A 26,746-nucleotide genomic window follows, 5' to 3' on the forward strand; every position below is an offset into this window, starting at 1 on the left:
AAAATTTCATTCTGTTCCCTATGGACTCTGAAACTGCTGGTCCAATTTTTAATATTCATACGAATGTACTTTGTTTCAGTGTTCTTGGCTGGATTTTGTATCCCTCAGATAAGTATCGATAATCAAAAAAATTCAATTAAAGAAGGAACAGTCCAATTTTTGACCAAAGTTAACTTTTTCTACAGCCTAACGCCACAAGTGCATTTGAGAAGTTTTATCACTGCACGAGCAAAAGGACCCGGTATATAAAATCAACAGATTTTTTGACAACGGGGTTTGTACAGTCTTGAAAAGTCATTGAATTTTTACTTTTGACTTGAAAAGACCGTAGTTCTATTATCACCTTGAAAATTATATATATATAAAACATCTAGAGATTTTTGATATACGCTTTCCCAGCTAGAGCTTATTTTCTTAAATCCTAACAAGCTACCAATTCACAGGACCAAAAGCCACTCAAGATAAGGACTAATGAGTGTTAGTTGGGTGAATAATACTATTGAAAAGTCTGGGTAGAATGGACAAAATTTGATTACTTAAGAAAAGTCTTAAAATGATCATGTAGCTTGCAGGGAAGCAATTCCATAGCAATGTGTTCGATAATTGAGAAGTTCTTGGAAAGTAATGTTGTTCATGGAATTTCTGTTTGGTTTTAGATACACATAGGTATGATAGTTCTGCACAGTATTGGTAGCCATTTTATTTTTTACCTTAAAAAAATTTTTTTTTTTATTTACCTTTCAAAAATTTAATTTTTTTACTTTTTCGCCTCTTAAATAATGAATAGATTCTGAAGTATCTTTTCTTGGCTAGGAACAAAGTGTAGTACCTGTTTTTCATGCTGCACTTGGTCTTTTATGTCAATGAAGGAAAAATCCTTCTAGACTGGGGAAATTTTCAAAATTTATTTTCAAATATAGACCCCTTTTTGAGAAGGTTTCATCTCCCTCATTAAAAACTGACTGTGTCTAATTGCCCTCATGAGAAGGCATGTATATGGGAACAGCAATCAGCAGGTTGTGGTTACCCAAGATGGTGTCGGACATAAGTAGTTGCGAATATAGAGGATTTAGTAACTTTTTTTTTTGGAAGTATATCAATCTAAGGCAGAATAGAGTGCCAGTAATGAAAAGAGGACCAGGAATCAACAGTGTACTACTTGCTGTAATCGAGTAGATTCATTTAACACAGCATTGGTAGAAAGATTGTGATGATTGCCCGTAATTGCAAATCTATCGCTTTTCATTCCTTTGGGGAGCGAGGGAGCAAGATCATTAACACCGAAGATTTTAGCTTTATTCAGTAATAACAAAATCTAGTTTTTTTTAATTTATTTATATATATATATATATATATATATATATATATTAAAAATTATTTCTGCAGGCTGCTTACCTTGGAAATCCCTTTCCTGCTCTAGTTTCCCTGACCGCACCAACATTCAAAAATGTTAATGTAGTGCGAACAAACATTTTTTTTTTTTTTTTTTTTTTAATAGAAATCGCTCCAAACAAGGCATGAATGAATACCCTTTGATGTAAAGAAAAAAAAAAAAATTCTAAAAATAAAAGAACTAGGTGTTGTATGTATGGATAGATTCCGATCCAGCAAAGAGTAATTCTTCCCCCTTTGTCAGAAACATCACTCACAGAATGACTAAAAAGGACACAATAAGGGAAGCAAGGGTTACGAGGCTGTTGAAAGTCTGTCTTTCTATTTTCCATCTGCCCAACTCCATACTTGGGTTGTCTCCTAGAAATCTGGCCACTATCACTTTAAGGGTAGTATGATTTGTTGTTTTTTTTTGTTTTGTTTTTGTGCATGTGTGTGTGGGGGGAAGAGTCAAGCTATGAATGAATTTGCGCATGCGCAAAAGTAATAGGAATATATTATGGCAAGTTGAAATGAACATGGTTTTTCAACTTGCCGATTTCTGTATGCGTTATTCATCCAAACAGATTTTACTCGTTATAAACCATCCTTGGTGAATGATAACACTGAAATTATGTATTGATAACACTGAAATTAGCAGGAAATAGTTATGTGACTAGTAGTTTAGGAGATTCTCGGTTAAATGTTCAGAGACAGACACGTGCAGAAATGTACCATAGAATAACAATGCATAAATTGTGACAGGATTGGTTTCACGAGTTTTGTGGCCTTTTAAAAAGGGTAATGGCTATGAGCAAAGTGTAGTTGAAGCAATTTTATTTTTATACAAATCAAAAGTGCATTTTTTTCACTTTTTTTTTTTTTAAAGAGTTGGATAAAGCCCATATTAAAAACTGGTCTTGTCTAACTGCCCTCGTTGGTAGGCAAATAAATATGGACTTAGAATTCATCATTAGATTAATTTATTTTTTCTTTAATAAATTTTTTATTTATTTATTTTTTTTTAAAATTCAGGACTTCATTTTGTTTTTAATCTTGGAGTTTAAAGGATTAAAAATGATAACGCTAAGAAAATTGCAAAGTTCTAATAAATTCCATTTTGTAAAATTAGTCTTATTTTTATTTTTTAAACTTATTTACCCCTCTCCCCCCAAACAAGAGATACTGCCACCGAGATATAAGGAGTCACTGTGATTAGAAGCCAGATTTATAGGGGGCATCCTAATTGGGGAGTTGTGCAGCAAGATGTTTGTTCACTTATATTTAAATTTGTGCATGTTGCTACAGTTGGAGGGAAACAGAGCAGGGATAGAATTCCAAAGGCAAGAGGTCCTTGAAAGCTATAAAAGAGTTTTCCAGCATTTGGGGACTTAATGAAGAGGTGAGATTTTGCTGCTATGGCAATCAGGTTGATTGGAGCTGGGTATTTATGTTGACTGTGTACAAGTATTGTGAGTTCACTGGATTGCAAATACTTGTGACCCCCCCCCCCCCAAAAAAAAAGAAACAAAACAAAAAACAGGGATTCAATACGGTAGTGATGAGACAGAGGGCTGGGCTTCACAGACAGTGCAGGACCTAAATGAAAATGTGAATTTATGCTGGTATTTATGAAGTTAAAAAAGAAAAAAAAACTGATATCAATCATCCATCAAAATAATAGTACCAGTTAAACATTTTAGGGAATCATCTCATAATAAATATGGTAACTATTGTTTTAATGGCATAGCAGCATGAAACATGATGAACCATGCATGGGTGGTGTTGAGCAATGTCGCAACAAAATGACTAGCCAACTGCAATTCCTTGGTTGAAGGCCAACTACACAGACCTGAGAGTTCAACCAAATCCTCTTTGATGGCTGTTACCCCGATCCTCAGCTGCGTACGATACATTCGCACCATTCAGACAGAAATGTAGGGTTAGAGTTAGGTTGTGAATTCCCCTTCTGCATGCTGAACCATCGAATAAGTTACTGCAACAAGATCGACAGCAGAGACTTCAGGTTGAGATGTTGCCAGAGAACAGCAGTTTGGACAGTCGAACCACTGATGCAGAATGCCAGCAATTGTAGGAGACTAATTTTTTTTTTTTTTTTTTAAAAACAGAAATCACTTCATGCAGAACATAAAGTCACTTTATGTAAGAAACTAAAACCAAAAAACAGTACCACTTCGATCAAGGTCAAAAATTAGAAAACATGGAAATATATGGTATAACATTGACACAGGTTCTCGCTAGATCACCAACTTAAGTTAAGCAATGTTGAGCCTGGTCAGTACCAGATCGGTGACCAATTTGAGAATACCAGGCACTGTATGTAGGGGGAGGTTGCAACTCATGCAGGAAAATATCAAAGATCTAATGTAGTCATCTCCCCTAATGGGGATATACATGTGACTGGGGGCCACTTGTGAATTTTATACTCCCATGAAACTCCTTCCTTTGGAGGAAGCCGGTTAGACTCATTAGGGTTAGTGCCGTAGTTTCATTTTAGCAAAGATTTCGATCCAGAAAACAGCAATTCTTCCTCGTTTGTCTCAGAAACATTGCTCATGAAATGAGATGGTTAAGGACAAAATAAGCGAAGCAAAAGTTACAAGGTTGCCATAAGTAAACCTGAGGTCTACTTTCTACTCTTAGGTCATACACATACACACACAGACATACACTCTCTCTGCAAACATTTAACTATGTAAAATAAGTTTTGCCATGTGTTGAACGTCTTTTAGAAATTGATGTCAAAATTTACTTATCTCTGGCCAGGTTTTTATCCTTTCTCGAGAGTCCATTATTCTAGGAGTTTTTTTTTTTTCTTGCTCTAACATTGATATTAAAAGCCTATTTTTTCTATTAGTACCATTAGTACTTAATTACTTCCCCACGAGAGCAAGGTCGTTTTTAATGTGGAGGAAACCAGCTCCTCCTGAAAAAGGGGAACTCTGGCAGTAGGCAAAAGTAAAAATAAAAATTGCCTTTGTATAGAAGTGTTTCCCCTACATTAGCATCAAAACAGATACTACACTTGAATCTTAGCTAAAAGGCCAGATCCTACTTTTTCTATTTAAAAAATTATTTGACTACAATATGGTTGTGTTCAAGTCTAAAGTAAATAAGTTCTTGATGAGCCGTTCCATATAAGTTATTAAATTTACCAAATTTTCATTACTAATGATTACTATATTGACCAATTTCTACTGTACACTCTTTAACCCTTATCCTTGAGTGGCCTCTGGGCCTTGATAATGTGGTGATGCCTTTGTAAAAAAAAAACAAAAAAAAACAAAACAAACGTCTTAATATACTCAATCATGGATATGAAATCAACTACATGATGGTTAATTAATTTGCTTATTTCTTTGAAAAGCAAGCGTAATTATTTTTTATGGTTTCTTATAAGATGATTGGTTTGATTTCACCATTACGCTGAGGTCTATTCATGTATAGTGCTTGCATCTGCATAATTGCTTAGAATTTAAGATGAAAAATTTTTTTAACACAATATATATACATGTATATATCAATTAGATTTAAGAAAAAAAAAAAAAAAAAATCGGTTACAAATACCAACGATCTTTTAGATTTAAAGATATCCTTATCAAGGAAATTTTGCACACAGAGAGGCCTCCTTGAAGTTTGAAAAAAAAATGGAAACACTCCCTTACAAAGGTTCACAAATTATATTAACATGAATAAGCTAGTTAAAATTTTGTGTGTTCTCTCCCCCCTCCCTTCCCCTTATGCTGACGAGGAGACGATATCCAGAATTATTTTACTCTTTAAATCATTGATATATGTACGATCGTTTCGGAAACGATATCCTTTCATTCGATATTTACCAATAAATATTGAATGAACAAAGGGACATAAACGTTTGTGAAACGATTCGTACATAGAAACATGATTTTGTTATGTTTCCACCTACGTAAACTTGATAATTTCACAATTATTAATCCCTCATTACCTGCAATACTCCGCACACAGCACCATTAAATATATTTTAATGAGACTTTGATCGTGTCTATCACACACACTCGTCTAGCTGAAACCACTGTCAAGTGCCTAAATCAAAACGTAGATTCCATAAACAGAGCTTCTTTCTTAGAAGTGCACGCCTGTGGAACTCTCTTCCATTTGCCTGTTTCCCACCTGACTACAACTTGGATGTCTTCAAGTCCAACATAAACAAATTCCTGATGAACCGCCTCCTTAAGTAAGTCTCCAATACTAACGATTACTACGATACTATCCCATTGATTACTTTACATGCAATAGAACCCTTGTCCGAGTGGTAACCCATGTAAAGAAAAAAAAAAAAAAAAAAAAAAAATTATATATATACATATATATATATATATATGTGTGTGTGTGTGACTGTTGGTGTGTGCGTGTGTGACTGTTGGTGTGTGTGTGCGTGAAAACTAACTTTTCACTGAATATTTACTCTACAGATTTGAAATTTGATATGTAGGGTATGTGAATCGGTAGCAGTGTCAATTTGGTTTTCAGCCGGCAAAAATTGCTGCTAAGCGGTCAAAAATGGAAAAAAAAACAAAAAAAACAGTCGACCATGGCAGGGTAAGTTGAATAAAACATGCTGTTTCTTTTGTACATGTGTAAAATTAATCATATCTCAAAGTTGCCTCATTTTTAACCTTTTGTATTCATCTGTTGACAGCTCAAATAGCAATGACGCTGGAGAGATAAGGAAGGTCTCTAGCTGGAGAGCTAAACGTTCTGGTTTCTGTTCTGGCGAATATTAACCGAATCATTTTTTATAACTTTAGAAATCATTACTATATATTGGATGGAGAATTGGCTATATATAATGATAGATAAATCTGCATAAATGAAAAATACAATATGCATATTTTGTGACCAGGCAATGCTGCTGGGCAGCCTGCTAGCATTAAATAATTCTATTTGATGCTATTTAAATTGAATTGTACATTAGAATTGGTCATATTTAGTGTTGGAATGGGACGATTAAATGAACCTGAAAAATCATACAAATTGGAACATTTTGGGATATTAAAATCGGTATCGGAAAAATTTGTGCCCATTTTTACCGATACCAAAAACAATTAAAAAATTTTTTTTTTAAAACTTAATTTTCCATTGGTGTTATTAAAAAAAAAAAAAAAAATTAAAAAAAAAGCAGTAAAACTAAAATCGTTTTATCCCAGCATAAATTTCTTTTATGTTTGCGGAAATGTATGCACGTATCACATGGGTTTTTACGGTAATTTGAAAATAACTTTATAACTAAATATTTAAAAAGGTTTAAAAGAATTGGAAACTAATTGTAAATTTAGACCAAAATTGGTCATTGTATCGGAATCTGAGAAAATACTGAAATTATCCCATTACTAAAGTTTACACAAAAGCAACAATGCAAGCCGAATGAATTTGGAGAAAAATCATTCATGCAAAGTTGTTTTCGAAACTCAGTTTATTAATATTGCTAAGCAAATAAAAACATGGTGGTTCTCCTGTAGCAGTCATCTCCCCAATTCTACTTTTGCCTTTCCTGTGCGATAATTTATATCAGTTTGAAATAGGTTATACTTAAAAAGTTTTTTTTAAATAAAAGACAGTCCACTGATGTCGGCCCACTGTCATGCATTTGGAATAGGGGCATTTGAACGAGAAAAGGCCAAGGTAGAATCGGAGACGATAGCTACACGAGAACCGATGACATTTTCTGGTTGCAGATTTACCTCTAAATTCCATTATAAAAAAAAAAAGAAAAAAAAGTAACATAAGCCATATTCAGAGTGAAGTTTTTAGATTAAAAAAAAAAAAAAAAAAATCCATATGTTGCTTACATTTCATAAAATGATTTTTTTTTTTTTTTTTTTTTTACATCAATGGTCTCTGCAAACGTTAAAGTTCATAAAAAAAAAATTATTTCTAAGTGTGTCTCCTACTACAAAGGGGGGGGGGGTCCTGGATATGACCTTAAACTATATCCGATGGTGAGGCCCCAACTTGCAGGCTTTTTAGGGAGCGTTGAGCCACCCCTTAATTGCCATTGCTCCCAGGTCCACTCTGACCCGGAGTGGTAGTACCTGTTAGGGTTCCAACTATGGTTTAAATAGAAATCGACTTAAAGAAATATATATATATATATAAAAAATTTTTCTTCAAAATCACTGGATTCGGCATTAACTTGAAAGGGGTTGATATGCCGTAAAACAAACGGCCAACCTGCTACAAAGGAAACCCTGTCGAAATTCTATGACGCTTTCCACATTGTTGTAATTTACTGTTAATACAGGGTGACCAAAAAACAAAGAAAAAAAAAAAAAAAAAAAAAACCCAAAAATAGGATATTCAATTGTTTTTCTGAGCATTTTACAGTCAGAAAAAAAGGCCAAAGACCCTAGTGTTTTGAATATAATAAACTAGTTATGACCAAAGTTTTATTTCATTCGGACAAAACACTAAGAAACGGGGCCTAATTAGAGTTGGGGTCCGTTTTTTTGGGTCACCCTCTATTACCATGAAATAAGCATGAGGGTTAGGGTTAATATTATTAAGAAAAAAAAAAAAATGCTTCCATAAAATAATTAACAGCTAAATATTCTTTAAATAACAAATGTTTATCCAAAACTGTGCTAATTTTTTTTTTTTCATACAAATATTTTCTTCTCAAATTAATTATCAGCTAAATCTTAAAACGAATGTCATTTTTTGAATATATATATATTTTTTTTACATGGAGTTCACCACTTATCAAGGCCCAATGGCCACTCGGGGATAAGGGTTATTGTGTGTAAAGTACTCAATGGGATAGTGTAGCAATAATATTGGAGAATTGATAAGGTGTCATTACTTAAGGGGGGGGGCGGTTCATCAGGAATTTGTTTGTGTTGGACTTGAAGACATCCAGGTTGAAGTCGGGAGGGAAACAGGCAATATAAAATTGTACTATTTGAGAGGTCAGTATAATTTCATTTTGGAATTATCAAGTAAACAATTTAGACTTTTTATGCATATTTGGATTTTTTAGACTATAGTGCTCATCTTAAGCGTTAATTTCACAAAGTTTTGGTTGATGTAACCTCCATCCTTTAGGTGGATCTTGTCGACTGTGGCGTAATGGATAAAATACTTAGTGAAACTCAGTTGTAAATTTATTTTTCTATAGATTAAAGGTTCAATCCTCAGAGCAGGCGACACTCAAGATACTTAGTAACTTTTAACCAAGACATGGCTGACAGAACGAGAACTGGTTACCCTTGTGGATTAAATAATGGCTTACATTTGAAATTCTGTGCAGATCCCAGAGTTCAACAGAAAGATCCCCCCAACCACTGTGTAAAGATACACCTGAAGAAGATTGGAAGTTATATTGACTGAAATGTGAAAATAACACTCCCTGAAGATGAGAACAGTAGTCTAAAAAACCCAAATAAATCCTCATCTCAAAAATCCAGAAACATTAACTTTATTTTAGTATAAGGTTGGAATTGCATACCTTTATTACAGGTTAATCGACATTCAATCTTTGCCAATAAGGATTTTTTTTTTTTAAAATGCATGTGAAAGGGGATAATGTATGCATAACATCAAGCATAATATTATAGACTAGCAGGACCTGTGGAAATTTCACAGTGGCATCTTTCATATGTAATATATTGCTGCTGGGTATTCTGTAAATGCCGAGTGCAAATAGAAACCTCACAATATTATTGTAGCCCTTTTGTTAAAACTGTAAAATTATTTACTCAAGTAATCTGGTTAATAAAGTGTCAGAATATATCTGGTAATTACGGTTTACCTCCAAGTTGGTGACATATTTCCATTGTATGGACGCTCGGAGCCAAGAACAACCACGATAGAAAAGATACCACTTAGATTCTAGTCAGAAAACCAAGAAAGTATATTTTAGTTTCACGTACGGCCCAAAAGCGATATCACCTACCATACTTTTTAATGAATAGGACCTCCTGATCAAATAATGTATAATCTGGAAAGCGTTACACTTTTTGGTTACTACCTGCTCTATGCAGGATATTAAGCACTATAGATTATGTCTACCGAGTAACAAAAAGGCAAAAGTTCTTTATCCCAGGCAACACCGTTTGGACATACCTGCTCTACCTAGGATGCAAAGTACGACTACAACCAAGTTAACTTTTGGGTTGCTACCTCCTCTAACTAGAATACTGAGAACTTATAAAACCGAGGAAGCCTCCAGAGCATTTTTTCCCTAAATTTTAGATATTCATCAGGGGTAACGCTGATTAAGACAATACCAAATTTGTGGGCATTTGTTTTGTAGTTTTTAACTTAACTGGATATACAAACATACACACCGACGACTGCTCATAACATAAAATATGCTGAAATATTCCTCAGTTTTGGGATTAAATTATGTTTGGGTAAAAAAAAAAAAAAAAAAAAAAAAAAAAAAAACTTACATTTTTATTATTGCAAGATTTTCATTAAATGACTCATGCCCCCCCCGTCTTATTCTATAAGTCATTTACTATTTCTGCTTTTGTCACTATTAAAGAAACGAAAAAAAACAAAAAACAAACAAACAATGGAATAGTTCACTATAAACAGAGGATAACATTACAATACTAATTAAGGCTTAGTTGGAGAGGTAAGAACAAAGATATATTAGGCGGCAAAAAGAGGCTAATTTTGGATTTTCTTGCTTTTCCACATTTGCACCCTCCCTCCCCATTTTAGTGATTTGAGTTCAATGGGTGACCCACTGGGTTATATTTTTTCTAGCATATATACCTAACTTCATTATCAATATGTATATGTTTATAATTTTGCATGTCCAGGATTCCTTCTAGAACTAATGAACTGATCATTACGAATTTTAGAACAATTGCTAAGCAGAAATAGGGGAAACGTGGGATATATTTACAATGCCATTCATGAAAATTCAGACATCTCCAATTTTTGGAAAATCAACACTAGCTATTAGACATCAATAAATACTGCCCAAATTTCAGTTTTAGTTTATTTTAAAGGGTCTTTCAGGGGGCACAACTTATTGGAAAATTCAAATATTTCAGATTTGCATTAAATTTTATCCAGTGACATTGGACACCGATTAAGCAAAATTTCTTAAATTTCAATTTCTTCTTAAGACCATTTAAACTAAAGTCTTCATTTTTAAAGATTTTCTAGAATCACAATCATGTAATAAATTTTGGTCAAAATTGAAATAAGCCTAGGTAGCATTATGCATGTTCAGTTTGATCTTTATAAGATGACATAAGTGGAAAACTTATGTGAATTAATTTTACCACTCCTGGGATGAGTACTCTTCTAGTAATATATAAGTGAACGTGTGTGTCTGTGTCTGTACATTTTCCAACACAATGACTGTCAATTTTCAGTCTACAGACTCGAAATTTGATATACATGGTACTGAGATTTGGGAAAATCTTTGTAATCCGTTTTCGGCAAGAAATTTGGCTGTTAAAGGGTCAAAGTTCAACGATTTGACCTTTGAGAACTCTACCAAACTCTCCGACAATTTGGGGTCTAAACACTTGAAATTTTAGATCTAGATTCCTTGGACATGGATCTAATTTAATAACTTTATTTGAGCCCAAAACAATAAATGTTAAGGGGTCAAAGTTAAAGAAAAATTGACTTTTTTTTTTGCTCAACATACACCTCCAAACACCCGGGCAACGCCGGGCTGAAATGCTAGTATATATTAGCATCGGTGTTGGCCAGTCGTAAAATATGCATAAATATATTTTAATTAATCCTTAAGTAAAAAAAAAAAACAAAAAAACTCAGACATGTGATATGCGAGTATTAGTTTTTTTTTTTTCTAAACTGTTCACTTCTTTGAAAAAAAAAAAAATAAATAAATAAATAAATACTCGAGCTGAGACGGAACCAAAACCTAAAGACTGAGTCTAGTATGATAACCATTAGACCAGCATGACTATCTCTAAAAAGTATTTTCAAACTACTTATTCTTAGTAATGTGAACTCTTCACCAATGTGCATTTGTGAAACAATTAGCAAACATAAAAATCCGACAACTCCCATGTACCATGTTTTCAATTTTGACCCTTTATCAGCCACTTTTCTTCTGATGAAAATGAATTAAAGTTTTCCACATGTCTGAATATCTGATATACCAAATTTCACGTCTGTAGATAAAAAAATTGTTCAGTTTATAATATAGGTTGAAAGTCGTCCTCACACACACATTCTCACTTTTATTATATATATATATATATATATATATATATATATATATATATATATATATATATATATATTTTTTTTTTAATTTATATATTTGTGAAACAGTGAGTGGATTGTATTTACATTTTGTTATTGGGATGTGGTATTTTCCACAGGGGGGAGGGATATTGCTTTTTTAAATATCTAACAGATACATGGTAAATAGCTGATCATTTTCTATTTCACAATTTAAGTTAAGATTGCAAATTCATCCAATAGATATATATATATATATATATATATATATATATATAAAATTTGATCAGTTAACCATTTCTGGTTCTTTGTTATTGTAGTGAAATTCAAAATATTGAATTTAGTGTGAAACCACTGGTATCTACTAAATTGTCATGTCGCAGTAATGAAAATATAAAAAAATTATGAAAAACGATTAGGCAAAAAAAAAAAAAAAAATTATTAATGGAAATAGTTTACAAAGACAATTAGCAAATATTGAACTTTGCAAAAAAATTTAGCAAAGCTTAATTTTCACTAACTGCCTTCAAAAACTTTTCATTAATAATTAATTTTCTATATTTTGTAATTTTTGGATATTTTCATTTCTGCGACATGACAATTGGTTTAACTTGAAATTCAACATTTCTATTTTCACTACAATATCGAAGAACCAAATTTCTAGCTGGTATTATTAAAATGGTCTTGCTGAATTATGTCCCTTGGATCTTGAACTCAACGTAAGAAAAAAAAATGACAAAACATTATTAATATACTTTTTTTCTTGTTAATTTTTTTTTTAAATTTAAAATACTTGATGAATTTCTAATTTTTGGTATTGTCCTTTTTAAACCAAACTTTTTTTTACAAATAATTTTTAATATGGAAATAAAACTGGATAAGCATCTTTTAATTTTTGATACTTCAACAAATTCATGTAGTTTGTTTTTATTACTAACAGAGAGAGTGCACCCAGCCTTGTCCGGTCGTAAAATTAGCTTATATATATTTAATTCATGCAGATTTTGTATTTATTATCAGAGCCAATTCTCTATTAAATATTATATTGTACTTAAAAAAAAAAAAAAATGACTTGAAAGCCATTAGCTAGAATTGAAACCAAAACATTTAGTGCTCCAACCGTGTTCCCTATCATCTCAGCTGCATTTCAACTTGTTGACGTTTTCTATATGCATTATCCATACAAAAATTTTACTACTTATAAATTATCCTTAGTGTATGATTACTAGGGCTACGACAAGAGAATATTTTTTTTTCATTATTTTGACTTGAGTATATATCAGTTAATATTTTATATAGAGTGATGTGGTTCTCGAATGATTAACAGTGTCAGATAACTATCATATATACTTATGATCAGAGTTTTCTGTTAATTTCAGTGGTATGTGATCAGTAGTTTAAGAGTTTATCAGTTAAATATTTACACACACACAAATACATTTGCTTTATTTTTATAGATTTAGGACGAAAGTTATGTTGCCGATAACAATTTCATGCGATTCTTGCAACAGATTATATTTCATCCATAGATTGAACCCCACTAGGTACTACCACTTTTCTGGACCCGAGAACAGTGGTAACTAAAGGGTAGCCTAACACTCCAATGCTCCCAGATAAGGGCTTTGCCACAGTATAGTTTGACGTCATTCCCAGAACAGTCATCAAGTCTGATCAGGGTTTTACCGTCTGATGAGAGCAAGTTTTAGAAAAGAAAATTTAATAGAAATTTACTTTTATAATAAAATTCACACTTAATCAAATTTTAAGATCACAAATTTTTTTTTATAAATTTTTAAATGTACTCGTCATAATCCTCCACTATAATAAAAACCAATATGTATTTATTTTGTATATAAATAAATGTACTTCCATTCAATCCTAGAGAAGTTAACAAATAAAACGTACATTTTTCATGACCACAAATGAAACCATTTCAAGCAGTAAGGGAAAGGAGAAAAAAAAAAAAAAAAAAAAAAAAAAAAAAAAGCATATAGCAAACTGGACAATCATCTTAGACTTACTCTGTTACCTTAAATGAATTTGAAAAGATACACTACACTATAAAGTCAATAATGGGTGTTTTTTTTTTTTTTTTTTTTTTTTTTTTTTTTTTTTTTTTTTTTTTTAGATCAGAACTAATAATTTATATAACTGAAAAGTTAAATTATTGGCATAATTCTATGATTTTATAGGAATGTTAGTTATCATTGGTAAAAGATTTAAAAAAAAAAAAAAATATTTGCAGGTTAGTCTAAAAGAACTTATTTTGGTTTACCCAATCATGTGTGATGTATATGCATTAAAAATCAATTTAATAGAAAAATATATTAATATTAGTCTTTAATATTTAGTCATTCATCAGCCAGTTTTTTTTTTTTTACTATAGACAAAAAAAAAAAAAAAAAAAGTCAATAAAAACAAATATATAACAAATGTTACCAAAAGCAAGTTACTCTACCTACCCTGTAGAGGTTTTGGTGTTTTAATGTATTTTAAAGCATTTATTAAGTTTGAAACGCCAAGTGAATTGTGATGAGTGCTTAAGTTAAACCAACAAGATGGAGGACATGAAATTCATCTTTAGAGTTTTGATAATTTCTCCAAACTTGAAAATTAAACAAGACACCGAAAATACAGGTATATGAAGTTACCTATGAAATATTAAATTTACTTTGTTTTAGTGCAAATATATCATGCATGAGCAGTTAAACCAAATTGTTTTAAATTAATTTCCAAACTATATTTCCTTTAAAGTCTTATGTTGTCAATAGAAACACTTGCCTGAATATATCTAAATAAATACCAAGTACCAACACTGGTGAAGCATTTTCTTTTTAATCGCTTCATTTTTTCTTTTTTGATGGTGGTTAAAACTGACTCTAGAGAAAAAATATTTGCTGTTATTTAGAATTCAGCCTAATTAAGAAAAAGTAAACAAAAATCCTTATGATGTATGGACTCCTCACTGGAGAAAGATGACATATTCACAAAATCATGTAAAAAATAAAATCGATTAATTTTTAACTAAAACTAAAAAAAAAAAAAGAAAAAAAAAAAAGAAAAAAGTTTTATGAGTACCTGAGGAGCAACCATCTAGTTTGCCATTATGAGAAAAAAAATGTCAAAGGGAGATGACAGTTTATATTTACTAGATTTATATTATAGTGCTAACAAACTGATATTACTTGCTTAAAAATGATTTTCTTTATAAAAAGAAATTTGTATGGATTTTGGGAATATGAAATTTCTGTTCTATATGAGTTATGTAAACCGTAAAAAAATTTTTTATGCAGTTTTGCTTTTAATTAGCTTGAATAAAAAAATATCTATAAAGTGGAAAATATAGTATCGTTTTCTTTATTATTAAAAAAAAAAAATAAATAAAAAAACAAGGTCAGCACAGGCTAAAAAAAAGGCAGATATTCTAACTATTGTCCCCATTTAAATACAAAACAATATTTCAGATTTTAATAACTAAATTTCCATAGCAAAACTGGTTTAAAACAATCAGATTGACTTGCTTGCGATGACATCATTTAAAAATGAAAGCCTTTAAAAAGTCGACAAATTTCAACCAAACTTCGTTTTTTAAAAATAGATTTAATCAGAAAACACATTTTTGTTTTGATATATAAAGAGAAAATCAAGCAAATGCTTGATTAAGTAGTATTCTGATGTTCTTAATTAAAAAGAAAAAAAAGGCAAAAAGCGACATTCCTTGCTAGCGCACGTAAAAGTTAAGTAGTAAAATAAAGAGAAATCACACAAGCTACGCCTCTTTTCAACAGAATAAGCAACGCCTACTTTCAGCAGTTATAATACGATGTTGAGGGTAGTGAGCGTAATCGCTTGAGAGTACTACCCCCCCCTCTTCTGCGTTAGCGTTAATGTTACTGCACTCAGCTCAAGTGTGGACAGCAGCAATGGCCCCCAAGTTACACACAGCTGGAAAAGACGCCAAGGCTACGGCTGTAAAGTGCATGTCACTTTTGCTAGAGATAAAAAAAAAAAAGAAAAGGAAAAAAAATGGGTTGAGCCATGGATCTGGCTTACAATTTACGAATGGCTACAATCATAGTGAAAAAGCAGGTTTTCTTTCTCAGTAAATCACATGAACTTTTATTTCTAAAACCATCCAATTTTTTTTTTTATGTATCACTAAAATATTTGTTGAACTGCAGTTTTAAGCAGAGGGGGTAACAAATTACATAATTTCAATATGCAAGTCGGAAATCTATGTAATAATTGTAAAAAATTAATTCAGATTTAGTTTGCATAATTTTTTTATCTTTCTTAAACCATGGTCATAAAACCTGTAGCAATAGATAGAGGTAACTAAACTAATTAAGGAATTGCAGATCACAATAGTTAGCCAATACAGATCTCTGAAAATGTCACCGTGATACATGCCCATTGACATAATTCTGAGGCAGCACATTCAGGACTGTAGAACAATGCGAAAGGAGATCGCCGGTACATCTGAGCAAACACGATGTGATTTTGCAGAGGGTCTAATGTGAATGTATATCGTTGCAGGTTTGGTCTATTCGGTTGCAGCACAGGGCAGTATTTATGCACTGCGGTGGGGCAAGAACCATGAAGTAAACTGTAGGCAACAAAAAGCAACTGTTACATTCCGGCGAGTAGACAGCCGATTTAATCCAAGCATATCATATACTTCAGTGGGAACGGGTTGTGGCAGGTAATATGTATCTGATGGCACAATGCTGTAGACGCTCAAGAGAATCAATTGGATTGTAAGCAAATTAATATAAAGTCTAAAAAAAATGTTGGCAATCATTGGATTCTTTTTAGACATAAATCCATTAAAAGTTTTTTTTTTATTTTTTTTATTTTTTATTGCATTTTCACCCCAAACAAGGCACAGTGCCACTTTGATGCAGGGGGCTACTATCTGGGACATAATTTGTAGGAGTACTATGTCGGGAGTTGAGCAGGAAGATGTCCGTTTACATTACACTTGAACTTCTGCATGTCAGTACGATTACGGAAACAGAAACTCTGAAGGGAATTCCAAAGTCTAGTAGTCCTAGGTAAGAAACTAGGAAAGTAGGCTTTCTTACAAATAGGAATTTCTACTGTGTAGGGGTGAGATTTTGCTGCTTGTTGGATTTTTTGAGAGTATTTACATCAGAGTAAACAAGGAATTTTGGTTCAGTGCACCTACCATTAAAGTACTTGTAAAACAGGCAGAGAGATGCAACATTTCGTCGATGCGACAGAGGTTGAAACCTAGCTGATGATGCAGGGCCTATTAGGTTGGTGACTCTTTTGGACCCTGTCTAAGAGGGAGAGACTAGTAGCAGATGCACCAGCCCAAATGTAGCAATAATGCTCAATACATGGCCTTGTAAAAGGTACAGGAAAATTATTTACCATTTATTATAGTCAGGTTAACAAGCGAAAAACAGATCTTGTTGCGTTAGTATTTCTATAAGTATTACCAACTTAAAAATTAAAATAAAAACTCCATGTAAAGAAAATATAAAAAATTTCCAACTAAAAGTATTTACGATCTAATCCAGCTCTTAAATGAATTGTTTGGAACACCACCTTACTCAGGGCGCAATATAATTTTTTTTTTATATCCCTATAGTAAAAAAAAAAAAAAAAAAAAGAAAAAAAAAAAGGATATTGTTTATTGTTTAAACATATTTAATACTCGTTTTCTTTAAATGCACAGAAAATTTATTTACATATTTAAGATTGTTGTTCTCCATGAAAATGTAACTAAAGTTGTTTGACCTTTCTCTTACAATCAGCAAAACTTTTTGACCCTTACACTTCAAAAGGTTGTTGACTCTTTATTTAAATGCAATTTACACGAGTGCTAACTTCATAGTTTAGTTTAAATTTAATTTAGATACCCCTTTTATGTAAAAAAGAAAAAAGGCTAAATTGGTCTAAACAACAGTTTGTATTAAAATGTTTGATTAAATTATTTATAAATTCAGTATCTCAAGTTTTTATTTCGCCAAATTTCAAGAATTGTTAGGATAATTTTAAAACAATTCTCTACCTATATTTAATCAATATTTCATCTATACTCTCTTTCCCTAAAGAAAGATATTTTTTCCAAAAAGAGATAAGGGTACAATTTCCAATTTCTTTCTAAACAAAATAAAGTATCAATTTAATTTTCTGATATAGTTTCATATTTTAAAGAAATGTAAACAAGTTTTTAAAACCTAACGTTATCATTTATTTCAATATATCTTTGTTTAAAATCAAAAAAAAAATTGTTATTCATTTACATCTTTTATTTATTATATTAAGTGCTAACATTTTTACAAAGTTCCTCACTATATTTTATTTTTATGTTCTTATTTAAAAGATAAATTATCTGATTTTATGAGTATTTTTTTAGATATACATTTACATTATTGAGTCATGGTTTAACTTTGCTAAATTTAAGTATTTTCATAAATATTTTCATTAAACCCGAGGCACTATTCAGTAGCTATTAATCTAACTTACATTATATATCTGCCATTCAAATTATTTCCCTTGAAAATTAACTTTTTTAAAAAGAAAATTCTGTTATTAATCCTTGTTTTTAAATTAAATAATTTTAATTGTTTTTTTCTTTTATCTTGCTCTCTTTATATGTACAGTATTTTAAAAGATTATGTAGATTTAAATAACAGTCGTTTTCATGGTAATATAGGTGTGATAAAAAATAAAAATAAATAAAAAAAATTGTATTTATACTTTTAGACAAGATAAGTTTGGGTATACTAGTGAACCATTTCCCTTTTACATTTGGAAGGATTACTTAAAACTTTTTTTTTTTTTTTTTTTTAAATTGAAATAAATCCTTGCCATTTCTATATAAAAAAATTGAAAAAGTACATTGGAAAGAAACCTTTTTACAAAAACTAGATTAACACATTTACTAAAATAAAATTATCAAAACTATTACATTAAATCAATCGAATGCATTTTAGTGAATAATTTGATTTACTTATGGTTAATTAATAGAAAAAAAAAAAAAGAAAGTTTCGTTTTATGGTAAAAAAACAAAAACATTAATTTTATGTTAAGCTATTTTACAATATTAGCAAAATCAAGAATATATATAAATTATATCTTCGATTTTTTTTTTTACATTTATTTTAATAAATGGTATGAAAATGTTAAAATCCTTTGTGTTTAACAAAAACTGCATTTTATTTTTGCAGTAACACATTTGCATTACTGATTAAAGTTTAAATTAAGTTTTAGTTCACCTAAGCTTTTCTAACGAATTAAAAAGGAGAGCTTGTGTTCATCGAGAATCTTTTAAACCAACTCATTTCAGGTGAAAACATTATGTACTCATGTTGTCATAGCGAAAAAATATAAATTACAAAAAAAAATTATCCAGTAGAAGATGTGTTAGATGTATTAACAAAATTATCGAAAATTAAGTTGTTTAAAAATGATGGACCCTTAATTTAATTCATGTCAAGGGGAGATAAGTCAGTTTTTTATATGAAATTAATCACAGCTCTTCCACATTAAAACAACTCAATAACTTCTATTTTTACTTGTAATTATTTTCTACTGGATCAGTTTTTGTAATTTATACTATTTCGATATGACGCATAAATATTTTCACCTGGAATGCACTAGTTTGAAGCATCAATGTAAAACAAACATTTAAAAAGGTATGAAGGAAAAAAAAAAAAAAAAAAAAATTAAAATCTTCAAACTTGTCATGCAAGTTTTGCTAGTAACAATTGAAATCATTAAATTGTCATTTTTCTCTACTTAGCTCCCCACAAGGGCAAAGTTGGACACAAAGTCATTTTCTTTTATGTGGGGAAAATCCAGCTCTTTAACATTGGAGAACTATGACGAAAATAAAAATTACCCAAGAGAAAATGGAGTGCAACATTAGGACAGATACAACACTACTCCTAGCCAAGAGTCATTTGACCATTCGGCATCAGGTCTTATTTTGTTTATAAGTAGAAAATAATTATAATACAAGAATCATTTTTATTTTATGTGAGAAAATATTAAAGATTTGGAAAATATAATTTGCTTCATGAATTTGTGTGTGTGTATATATATATATAAACTGTTTTCACCCCCCCCCAAAAAAAAAAACAATGCATGTTACCACTTGAAATGTAACAGACTTCTATTTGGGATTGCGTCTAGCAGGGGACTGTTCACATTATATTTTAACTTCAGCAGGTTAAGAGTCAGAGAAACGAGAAATCAGCAAAGAAATCCAAATTCTAGCCGTCTGAGGAAAGAAACTATTACCATAGAATGCTTTCCAGCATCTAGAGGACCTCAACAAAGGGGTTCGATTTTGCTGCTTGTTTTGCTCCTATCAGTCACATATTTTTTTCCAATATAAGTTTGCTAATGAACAGCCAACAGTGATAGTTTTTTTGATATATGCTACTTCAAATTATTTCTAGGAGCATGGTCTTATGAACAAGGAATATATACACTCTTCAAAAGAGATAATGCCAGAGTTAATGATATAATCGGGAACATGCTATACTACCCATCACCAAAATAAAAAGGAGTAATGCTTGGGATTGTTTACATAACAGAACAAATACTACCAATTTACCAATAAGTAATGGTGCATTAGTCTGAAATAGTATAATAAACTTTAGTTTTAAAAGATAGTACAATTGATAGAAGTAATAGCATAGTTTCGGCTTCAGATAGATACCAAATCTTTATTGGTAGATATTATGGTGAACATTATACATTGCATCATCATTGATAATTTTAAATTGAGGAAAATTTAGACTTGCATTTATTTTGGTTTAATGAGAGAGAAAAAAAAACTATTGAATTTTGTTTATTTTTCCAACAAAGGCATCAAACACTTACTTGATGGTTTAATGGTGTAATGATCCATAACAGCTGTAGGGATGACAGTGTGCTGAAGTATCCAACAAAAGCCAATAATCATTTTTAACTAAAAAGAAAAAGCAATAAAAGTTATTCTAACAAAAGAATATGATTGATATTTGTTTTTTTAATTAAAACAAGACAACTTGGCAATTATAATCATTTAAAATGGTTTACTATATCAAATAGGTTTTGATAAACTATACACAATTATCCTCTCCATTTATTGTTGATTTTTTTTTTTTTAATATAAATAGGAAGTTATATTGAAATATGCATAATTATGAAATTATAACAAATTAATTACTTGTAAATGCATAAATAACTGATTCTTACAATGGATATATTTTTTATAAATCTTTTCAACTTCGAAAAGTTGAGGTAATAGTTTGAAATATAAATTTAATGATTTTAAAACATCTTTAGTTTTATTGGCAAAAAAAGGGATTTTTAAAGTAGGCAAAAAATTGTTTGAATAATTTTTTTTTTTTTTTTTTTTTTCAAACAAATTTGCAACATTTACAAATTATTTTATATTTCATAAGCATTAAAATGCTTATATAAAACAAAAATATATCTTGTGCTACTTTGGTATTAAGCATACACACACACACACACACACACACACACACACACACACACACACACACAATTACAGGCTAATATTTTCCACAGGTGAAGCAATAAATTTTTAATAAGGCTCATATAAGAATGCTCAATACTGAGGTAGGACAAGATATACTGTGTATTGATTTTACATAAGTATTCAAATACTTATGCAAAACACTATATACATACAAATATATAAGGTGTATATATTTCCTCAAGTGTAAACAATACACTTGTAAAGGAGCTATAGATTTTAGTTTTACTAAAAGCTTAAAAGCAATCAATATTATTTTATTACTACCAGCAGTGGAAGATTTTGCTTAAGAAAAAAAAAAAAAAAAAAAAAAAAAAAAAAAATCAAACACTTTTTGGCAGTGAAAATAAAGTACAAATTTTTCCGGTTTTGATACCAATTCAGATTAATCATCCTCATATATATATATATATATATATATATATATATATATATATATATATATATGATTAGATTTTTTTGGAAAAAGAATTCCAGCAGAGTGCTCAATTAAAAGGAAAATCCAAATTTTAAGAGCGTATTCATATTTTGTGTACAGAAAGTTGTTAGTTGAGACAGATCATTGGTACCGTCGGTTTCAAGCCCCATAATAAGGCCCGTTTAAGGTATCCTTATCAAGCTCTCTTCAGCCAATATACACACACACACACACACACACACACTAGAATACCTGACAAAATTCTTTGGACAGAAATGTTTTGTACTTTTTATGTCCCCATACTAAGATTAAAATGAAGATATGATGCTAAACCTTTTGTTTAGAATACTTATTCTAATTTTGATCAAAATGCCTCAAATTATTTTGATTTGAGAAAATCTCAAATTTAAGCCATTTTAAGAAATTGAAATTCAAGGAATCTTGCTTAATTGTTACCCAATAATTATGGATTCAATTCAATTGAAAATTTCTAAATGGGAGATTGCGTCCTATAAAAAACATTTGGCACAACTAGACTATGATAACAAAATTCTAAATTTTTAATATGGAGTTTCAAGGTAAACTAATGGCCTCTACTTTAGAAAATAAAAGGAATACGGACATGATCACAAAATCCAAAGAACTGGAAAAGTAGTTGCAATTGTGCTTTGTTTTAGAAAACAATTGCAACTACTCTTGATTTTTTGGATTTTGTAATCATGTCCATATTTCTTTTTTCCTTTAAAGTTGAAGAATTCCTATTCTTCTGATCAGTACGGGTAGAATTAAAAAATTGCCATGATTACATGTATGATTCTGCGCTATTGAAACAAATTGATATTTTAACATCTTGAGAGAAATAAACAGTAAGATGGAGAACATCTAGAAATTTAGAATTTTTGTCAAAAATAAATTGTAGGATTTATAGTTAAATGCTGTGGAGTAAAAATATAGAATTTTTTTAAAACAATATTTGTTTGAAACAAGGAATGCAAGAAATTTAATGCTATTTTCTTAATCCATGAATTTTCAAGGCACGTCTCATTTTCAGAGGAAATGTATTTAGCAAAGTAATCATTATGAATATTTAGCACATATATTGAGAATTAAAGTTAAAGACTATTTTTAAAGGAACATAGATAAGGACATCAATATTTTAAGGTGATCCAACGCAAGAATTGGATTAAATTAAGAAAAAGATATGTATTCCAAGTTGCATGATTCGAATGGTGTCACCGGAATAGTGATGCAAATTAGTCTTATATTCCATATGAATTAATGATTCCAATATTGAAAGCAATGTCCAAAATTGTAGAATCCAACATCCAGAAGAAATGGCAAAAATCCTTCAATGTTCGGAGATTTTTTTTTATATATATATATATATATATATATATATATATATATATATTTATGCAGTATTTACTTGATGTTGCCTATCGAGATATATTATTGGTCTCCCTGTTTTTACGGTTTGATATCAGCTTTTTTTTTTTTTTCTCTCCATAGGCATCACCACTTATCAAAGCCCAGGGACCACTCGAGGATAAGGGTTAAAGAGTGTACAGTAATCAATTGGACAATATAGTAATTGTCAGTAATGAAAATTCAGTAAATTTGTTAACTTAAGGGGAACGGCTTATCAAGAACTTGTTTACATTGGACTTGAAGACAACCATATTGTAGTCAGCTGGAAAGCAGGAAAACGGAAGAGTTCCACGGGCGTGCAGTTCTAAGAAAGAAACTTTGTTCATGGAATCTACGTTTAGGTTTAGGCACAGATTAAGTGATAAATCAGCTAGAGTATGCTTTTTATTTATTTTTACTTATTTGATTTTTTTTTACTTACAAGAAGTGAACTGTTTAGAAAAAACAATACTCGTATGCACATCAGTTTCTTTGTTTTTAAATTTTTTTAAAGGGAATTTAAGATCACGTTTAATCCCAGACAACACGGGTTACATCTGCTAGTATATATATATATATATATATATATATCAGGGGTGTGAGTTCCGTAATAGAAGCGTTGATTTAATTTGAATAAAATATGCATCAAGTGCGCTTGAAAGACAAATTGCAATGCAACATTACAAAAATAAATATTTTACTTGTTTGAAATTTAGTTAAATATGTTTTGGAGTCAAACTCCATCCTCAGTATTTTGTTTCTTTTTTGCCATGTTGTAAAGTTGGAGAAAGAAAAGATCTTTACTGACTTTTTTTTAACTTTACAACATGGCAAGAAAGAAAAGAAACAAAATACTGAGGATGGAGTTTGACTCCGAACCATATTTAAATTATAAATTTCAAACAAGTAAAATATTTATTTTTGTAATGTTGCATTGCAATTTGACTATAGATACTAGATATACTTCTCTACAAATCATTATATTGTAGCCAATATATAGTAGCGATTTCAAAAGTTGGAAGAAAAAAAAAAAAGGACTTGCAAACCAAAACATACATTACTTTAACCTAAGTTGGATAAGAAAATGTTAAAATTTAATCGACTTCAACATATAAATGTATATGTGTGCATGCATATAAGACTACTTTAGGTCAACGTATGCTTGCCAAGTACCAAATGTTTTTTTTAAATGTTGACTCCCTTAGCTATTTTTATCAGCTATAGAACAAATCGAATTTGTTCCACTGGTCCAAATACCCTATATATCAAGTTTCAAGTTTGTAGAACAAAAATTGAAAGGAGTTTGGTAGAGACCGTTCCTCAGACAAGGTCACACACACTCAAAATGGCTACTTAAATAAGTGAGGTCAAGTCTATGACTTTTTCCAGTACTATATTATGTATTTTTTCTTTACGAGGAAATTTTTTTTTTTTTTTTTTGACGAGTACATGCACAATAGTTAATATTGCCATAACCGATTGCTTTTGCATCATGAAACTAATCTGTAAAAAACATACAGAAATTTTAATATGCTGAAAAAGTTGTTTGATGAGAAAATATGCTTTTGCACAAGTAATTGGACACCTATCGATTTTTTTTAAATAGCGATAATGAAATATTCGGTATTAGCGTTTCCTACCTAGGAGATCAAGGAATTAGTTATTTCTTTTTTTTTTTACTTGTTTTTAAAAACAGTATTCTACGTACACGTGTTTCACTGCTCTACAACTCAGTGCCGTTTGACAATTGAACACACACACAATATATATATGTGTGTGTGTGTGTGTGTTTAAAATATTATCCACTGACATGCGTTTCGTCGTCTACGACTCAAAGTGGTTGAATTTAGCAAGATTCGAAATTGGAAATACATATGCTGCTCCCCATTCTGGGGTACCAGATTGGTAAAAGGGAAAATTATTCCCAACTCCTCGCATTTAGGTAAAAATGCACTTTTGTCTAAATAATTGAATTTATTCAAAAGTATCACAAACGAAAACAACATCTCTCTCTCTCTCTCATATATATATATATATATATATATATATATATATGTGTGTTCAATTACTTGTGCAGAAGCATGCACACACACACACACACTCAATGGACACTATTTTTTTTCCATTTTACATCAATAGAAGTTCAAAGATCAAGGTACCCATCTCTGGTGGAAAAACTTGATATCCATATGAAATACAAAGAAATACGAATGTTCCACGAAAGTTATCTATATGAATCTTATATACGTTATCTATATGAATATATGAATATGAATATGAAATACAAAGAAATATGAATGTTCCACGAAAGTTATCCTTTATCTCTCAAACATTGAATTAGTAAAGAAGTGAATATTAATTTTTCCTCTTCCCAATCGCCTGTTTTAGATTTTTCTTGTGCTCTCTTGATCTTATCGGATCCCAGAACAAAAATTTATCTAGTCTAGTGGAGTATTCAGACCAGTGATGCAAATACTATGTTATTTTTAATATTTGGCCAGGTTTTACTGGCAATGGTAAGCATTATCATGAAAAAAACAAAAAAAAACAAAACAAAAAAAACAAAAACAAAAAAAAAACAAAAAAAAAAACAAAAAAAAACAAAAAAAAACAAAAACAAAACAAAAACAAAAAAAACAAAAACAAAAAAAACAAAAACAAAAAAAAACAAAAACAAAAAAAAACAAAAACAAAAAAAACAAACACAAACAAAAAATGCCATTAGAGAATTCTGGGACATTCGAGGACAGCTCCTATCAATTCAAACTCCCTTCATCTTTCTCATTATGTGTGAGTGTATAGGAAGTACTGCACCGATCTGGATGAAATTTTGTATAGACCTTTGTTATAAGATGTAACGAGATAAGCTGGTATTAATTCCATGCAAAGTTAGGGGTTAGTATTTAATACAAAATGGACACAAATTTAACTTAACCATCCACTTAGCATAAAGCACACATTCCAAATTAACGGGTTGTAAATTTTCTAGTTTTTAACAAATTAAAATGTCACTGTATATACATATGGCAATTCGGAATCCTAACTCATTATTCTAAGAGACAATTCTATTTTACTATAGTTGAAAAAAAAAAAAAAATCTTACAGTTAGTCGAATGTATAAAAGGAAAATAATATAGTCGGATTACACATTTTTTGGTCATTAATTAAGCAGTTAAACATTTTTCTTAATAAAATAGAGTTAGAACAATTAGCTAAGATTCCGAATTTCCATATATATATATATATATATATATATATATATAGACATTATTTTCTGATAAATATATAGAAGATAGATAAGACTAAGGATGCATAAATAGGATTATAAAGTGTTTTGTTTTGAAAACATCAAGAAAATATCTGGACCGAAAAGAGAGAGTAATTAGAAGCAGGGTTAATGAGTACTTTTATATCAACCACGTGTTGAATTGGTCAATCAAGATGAGAAAAAAAGCCAAAGGCGACGTTTATAGATTTGGGATTTTGGTTTAAACAGCCAAATTAATACTAACTTTTTATCTAATAAAATACACAAGGCAACCAATTACTATTATCGACCTAAATTATTTTTAAGTGAATAGTATTGAGAAATAAGAAACGAGCCCATTTTTCTTTTACTCTAGACAACAAATTAAAAAAGTGGTCAATATACAAACATAAATGTTACCCAAACGGGTGGATTTCTATCAGTATATTTTCGAGTTTTGAGCAATTATCGGCAGATAACAACCTCATTTTTCATGGGGATATGAAATTCACAAGCGGTCCACAGCTACTGCTGG

At 30.4% G+C, this 26,746-nt stretch overlaps 1 protein-coding gene across 2 annotated transcripts in view; it reads right to left on the bottom strand.

The window, feature by feature from the left end:
* The window catches only part of LOC145293984 (uncharacterized), a 128,842-nt gene that overhangs the window by 5,593 nt on the left and 96,503 nt on the right, over positions 1-26,746 (bottom strand). For both annotated transcript variants that reach the window (XM_080140876.1, XM_080140877.1), the window contains exon 2: positions 20,476-20,563. The gene's annotated coding sequence lies outside the window, so the exon portion shown is untranslated. The remainder of the gene's footprint in view (positions 1-20,475; positions 20,564-26,746) is intronic.

This window comes from Euprymna scolopes, chromosome 15 (genome assembly GCF_053919585.1).
Source record: "Euprymna scolopes isolate OS-2025 chromosome 15, ASM5391958v1, whole genome shotgun sequence".
NCBI lineage: Eukaryota > Metazoa > Mollusca > Cephalopoda > Sepiida > Sepiolidae > Euprymna > Euprymna scolopes.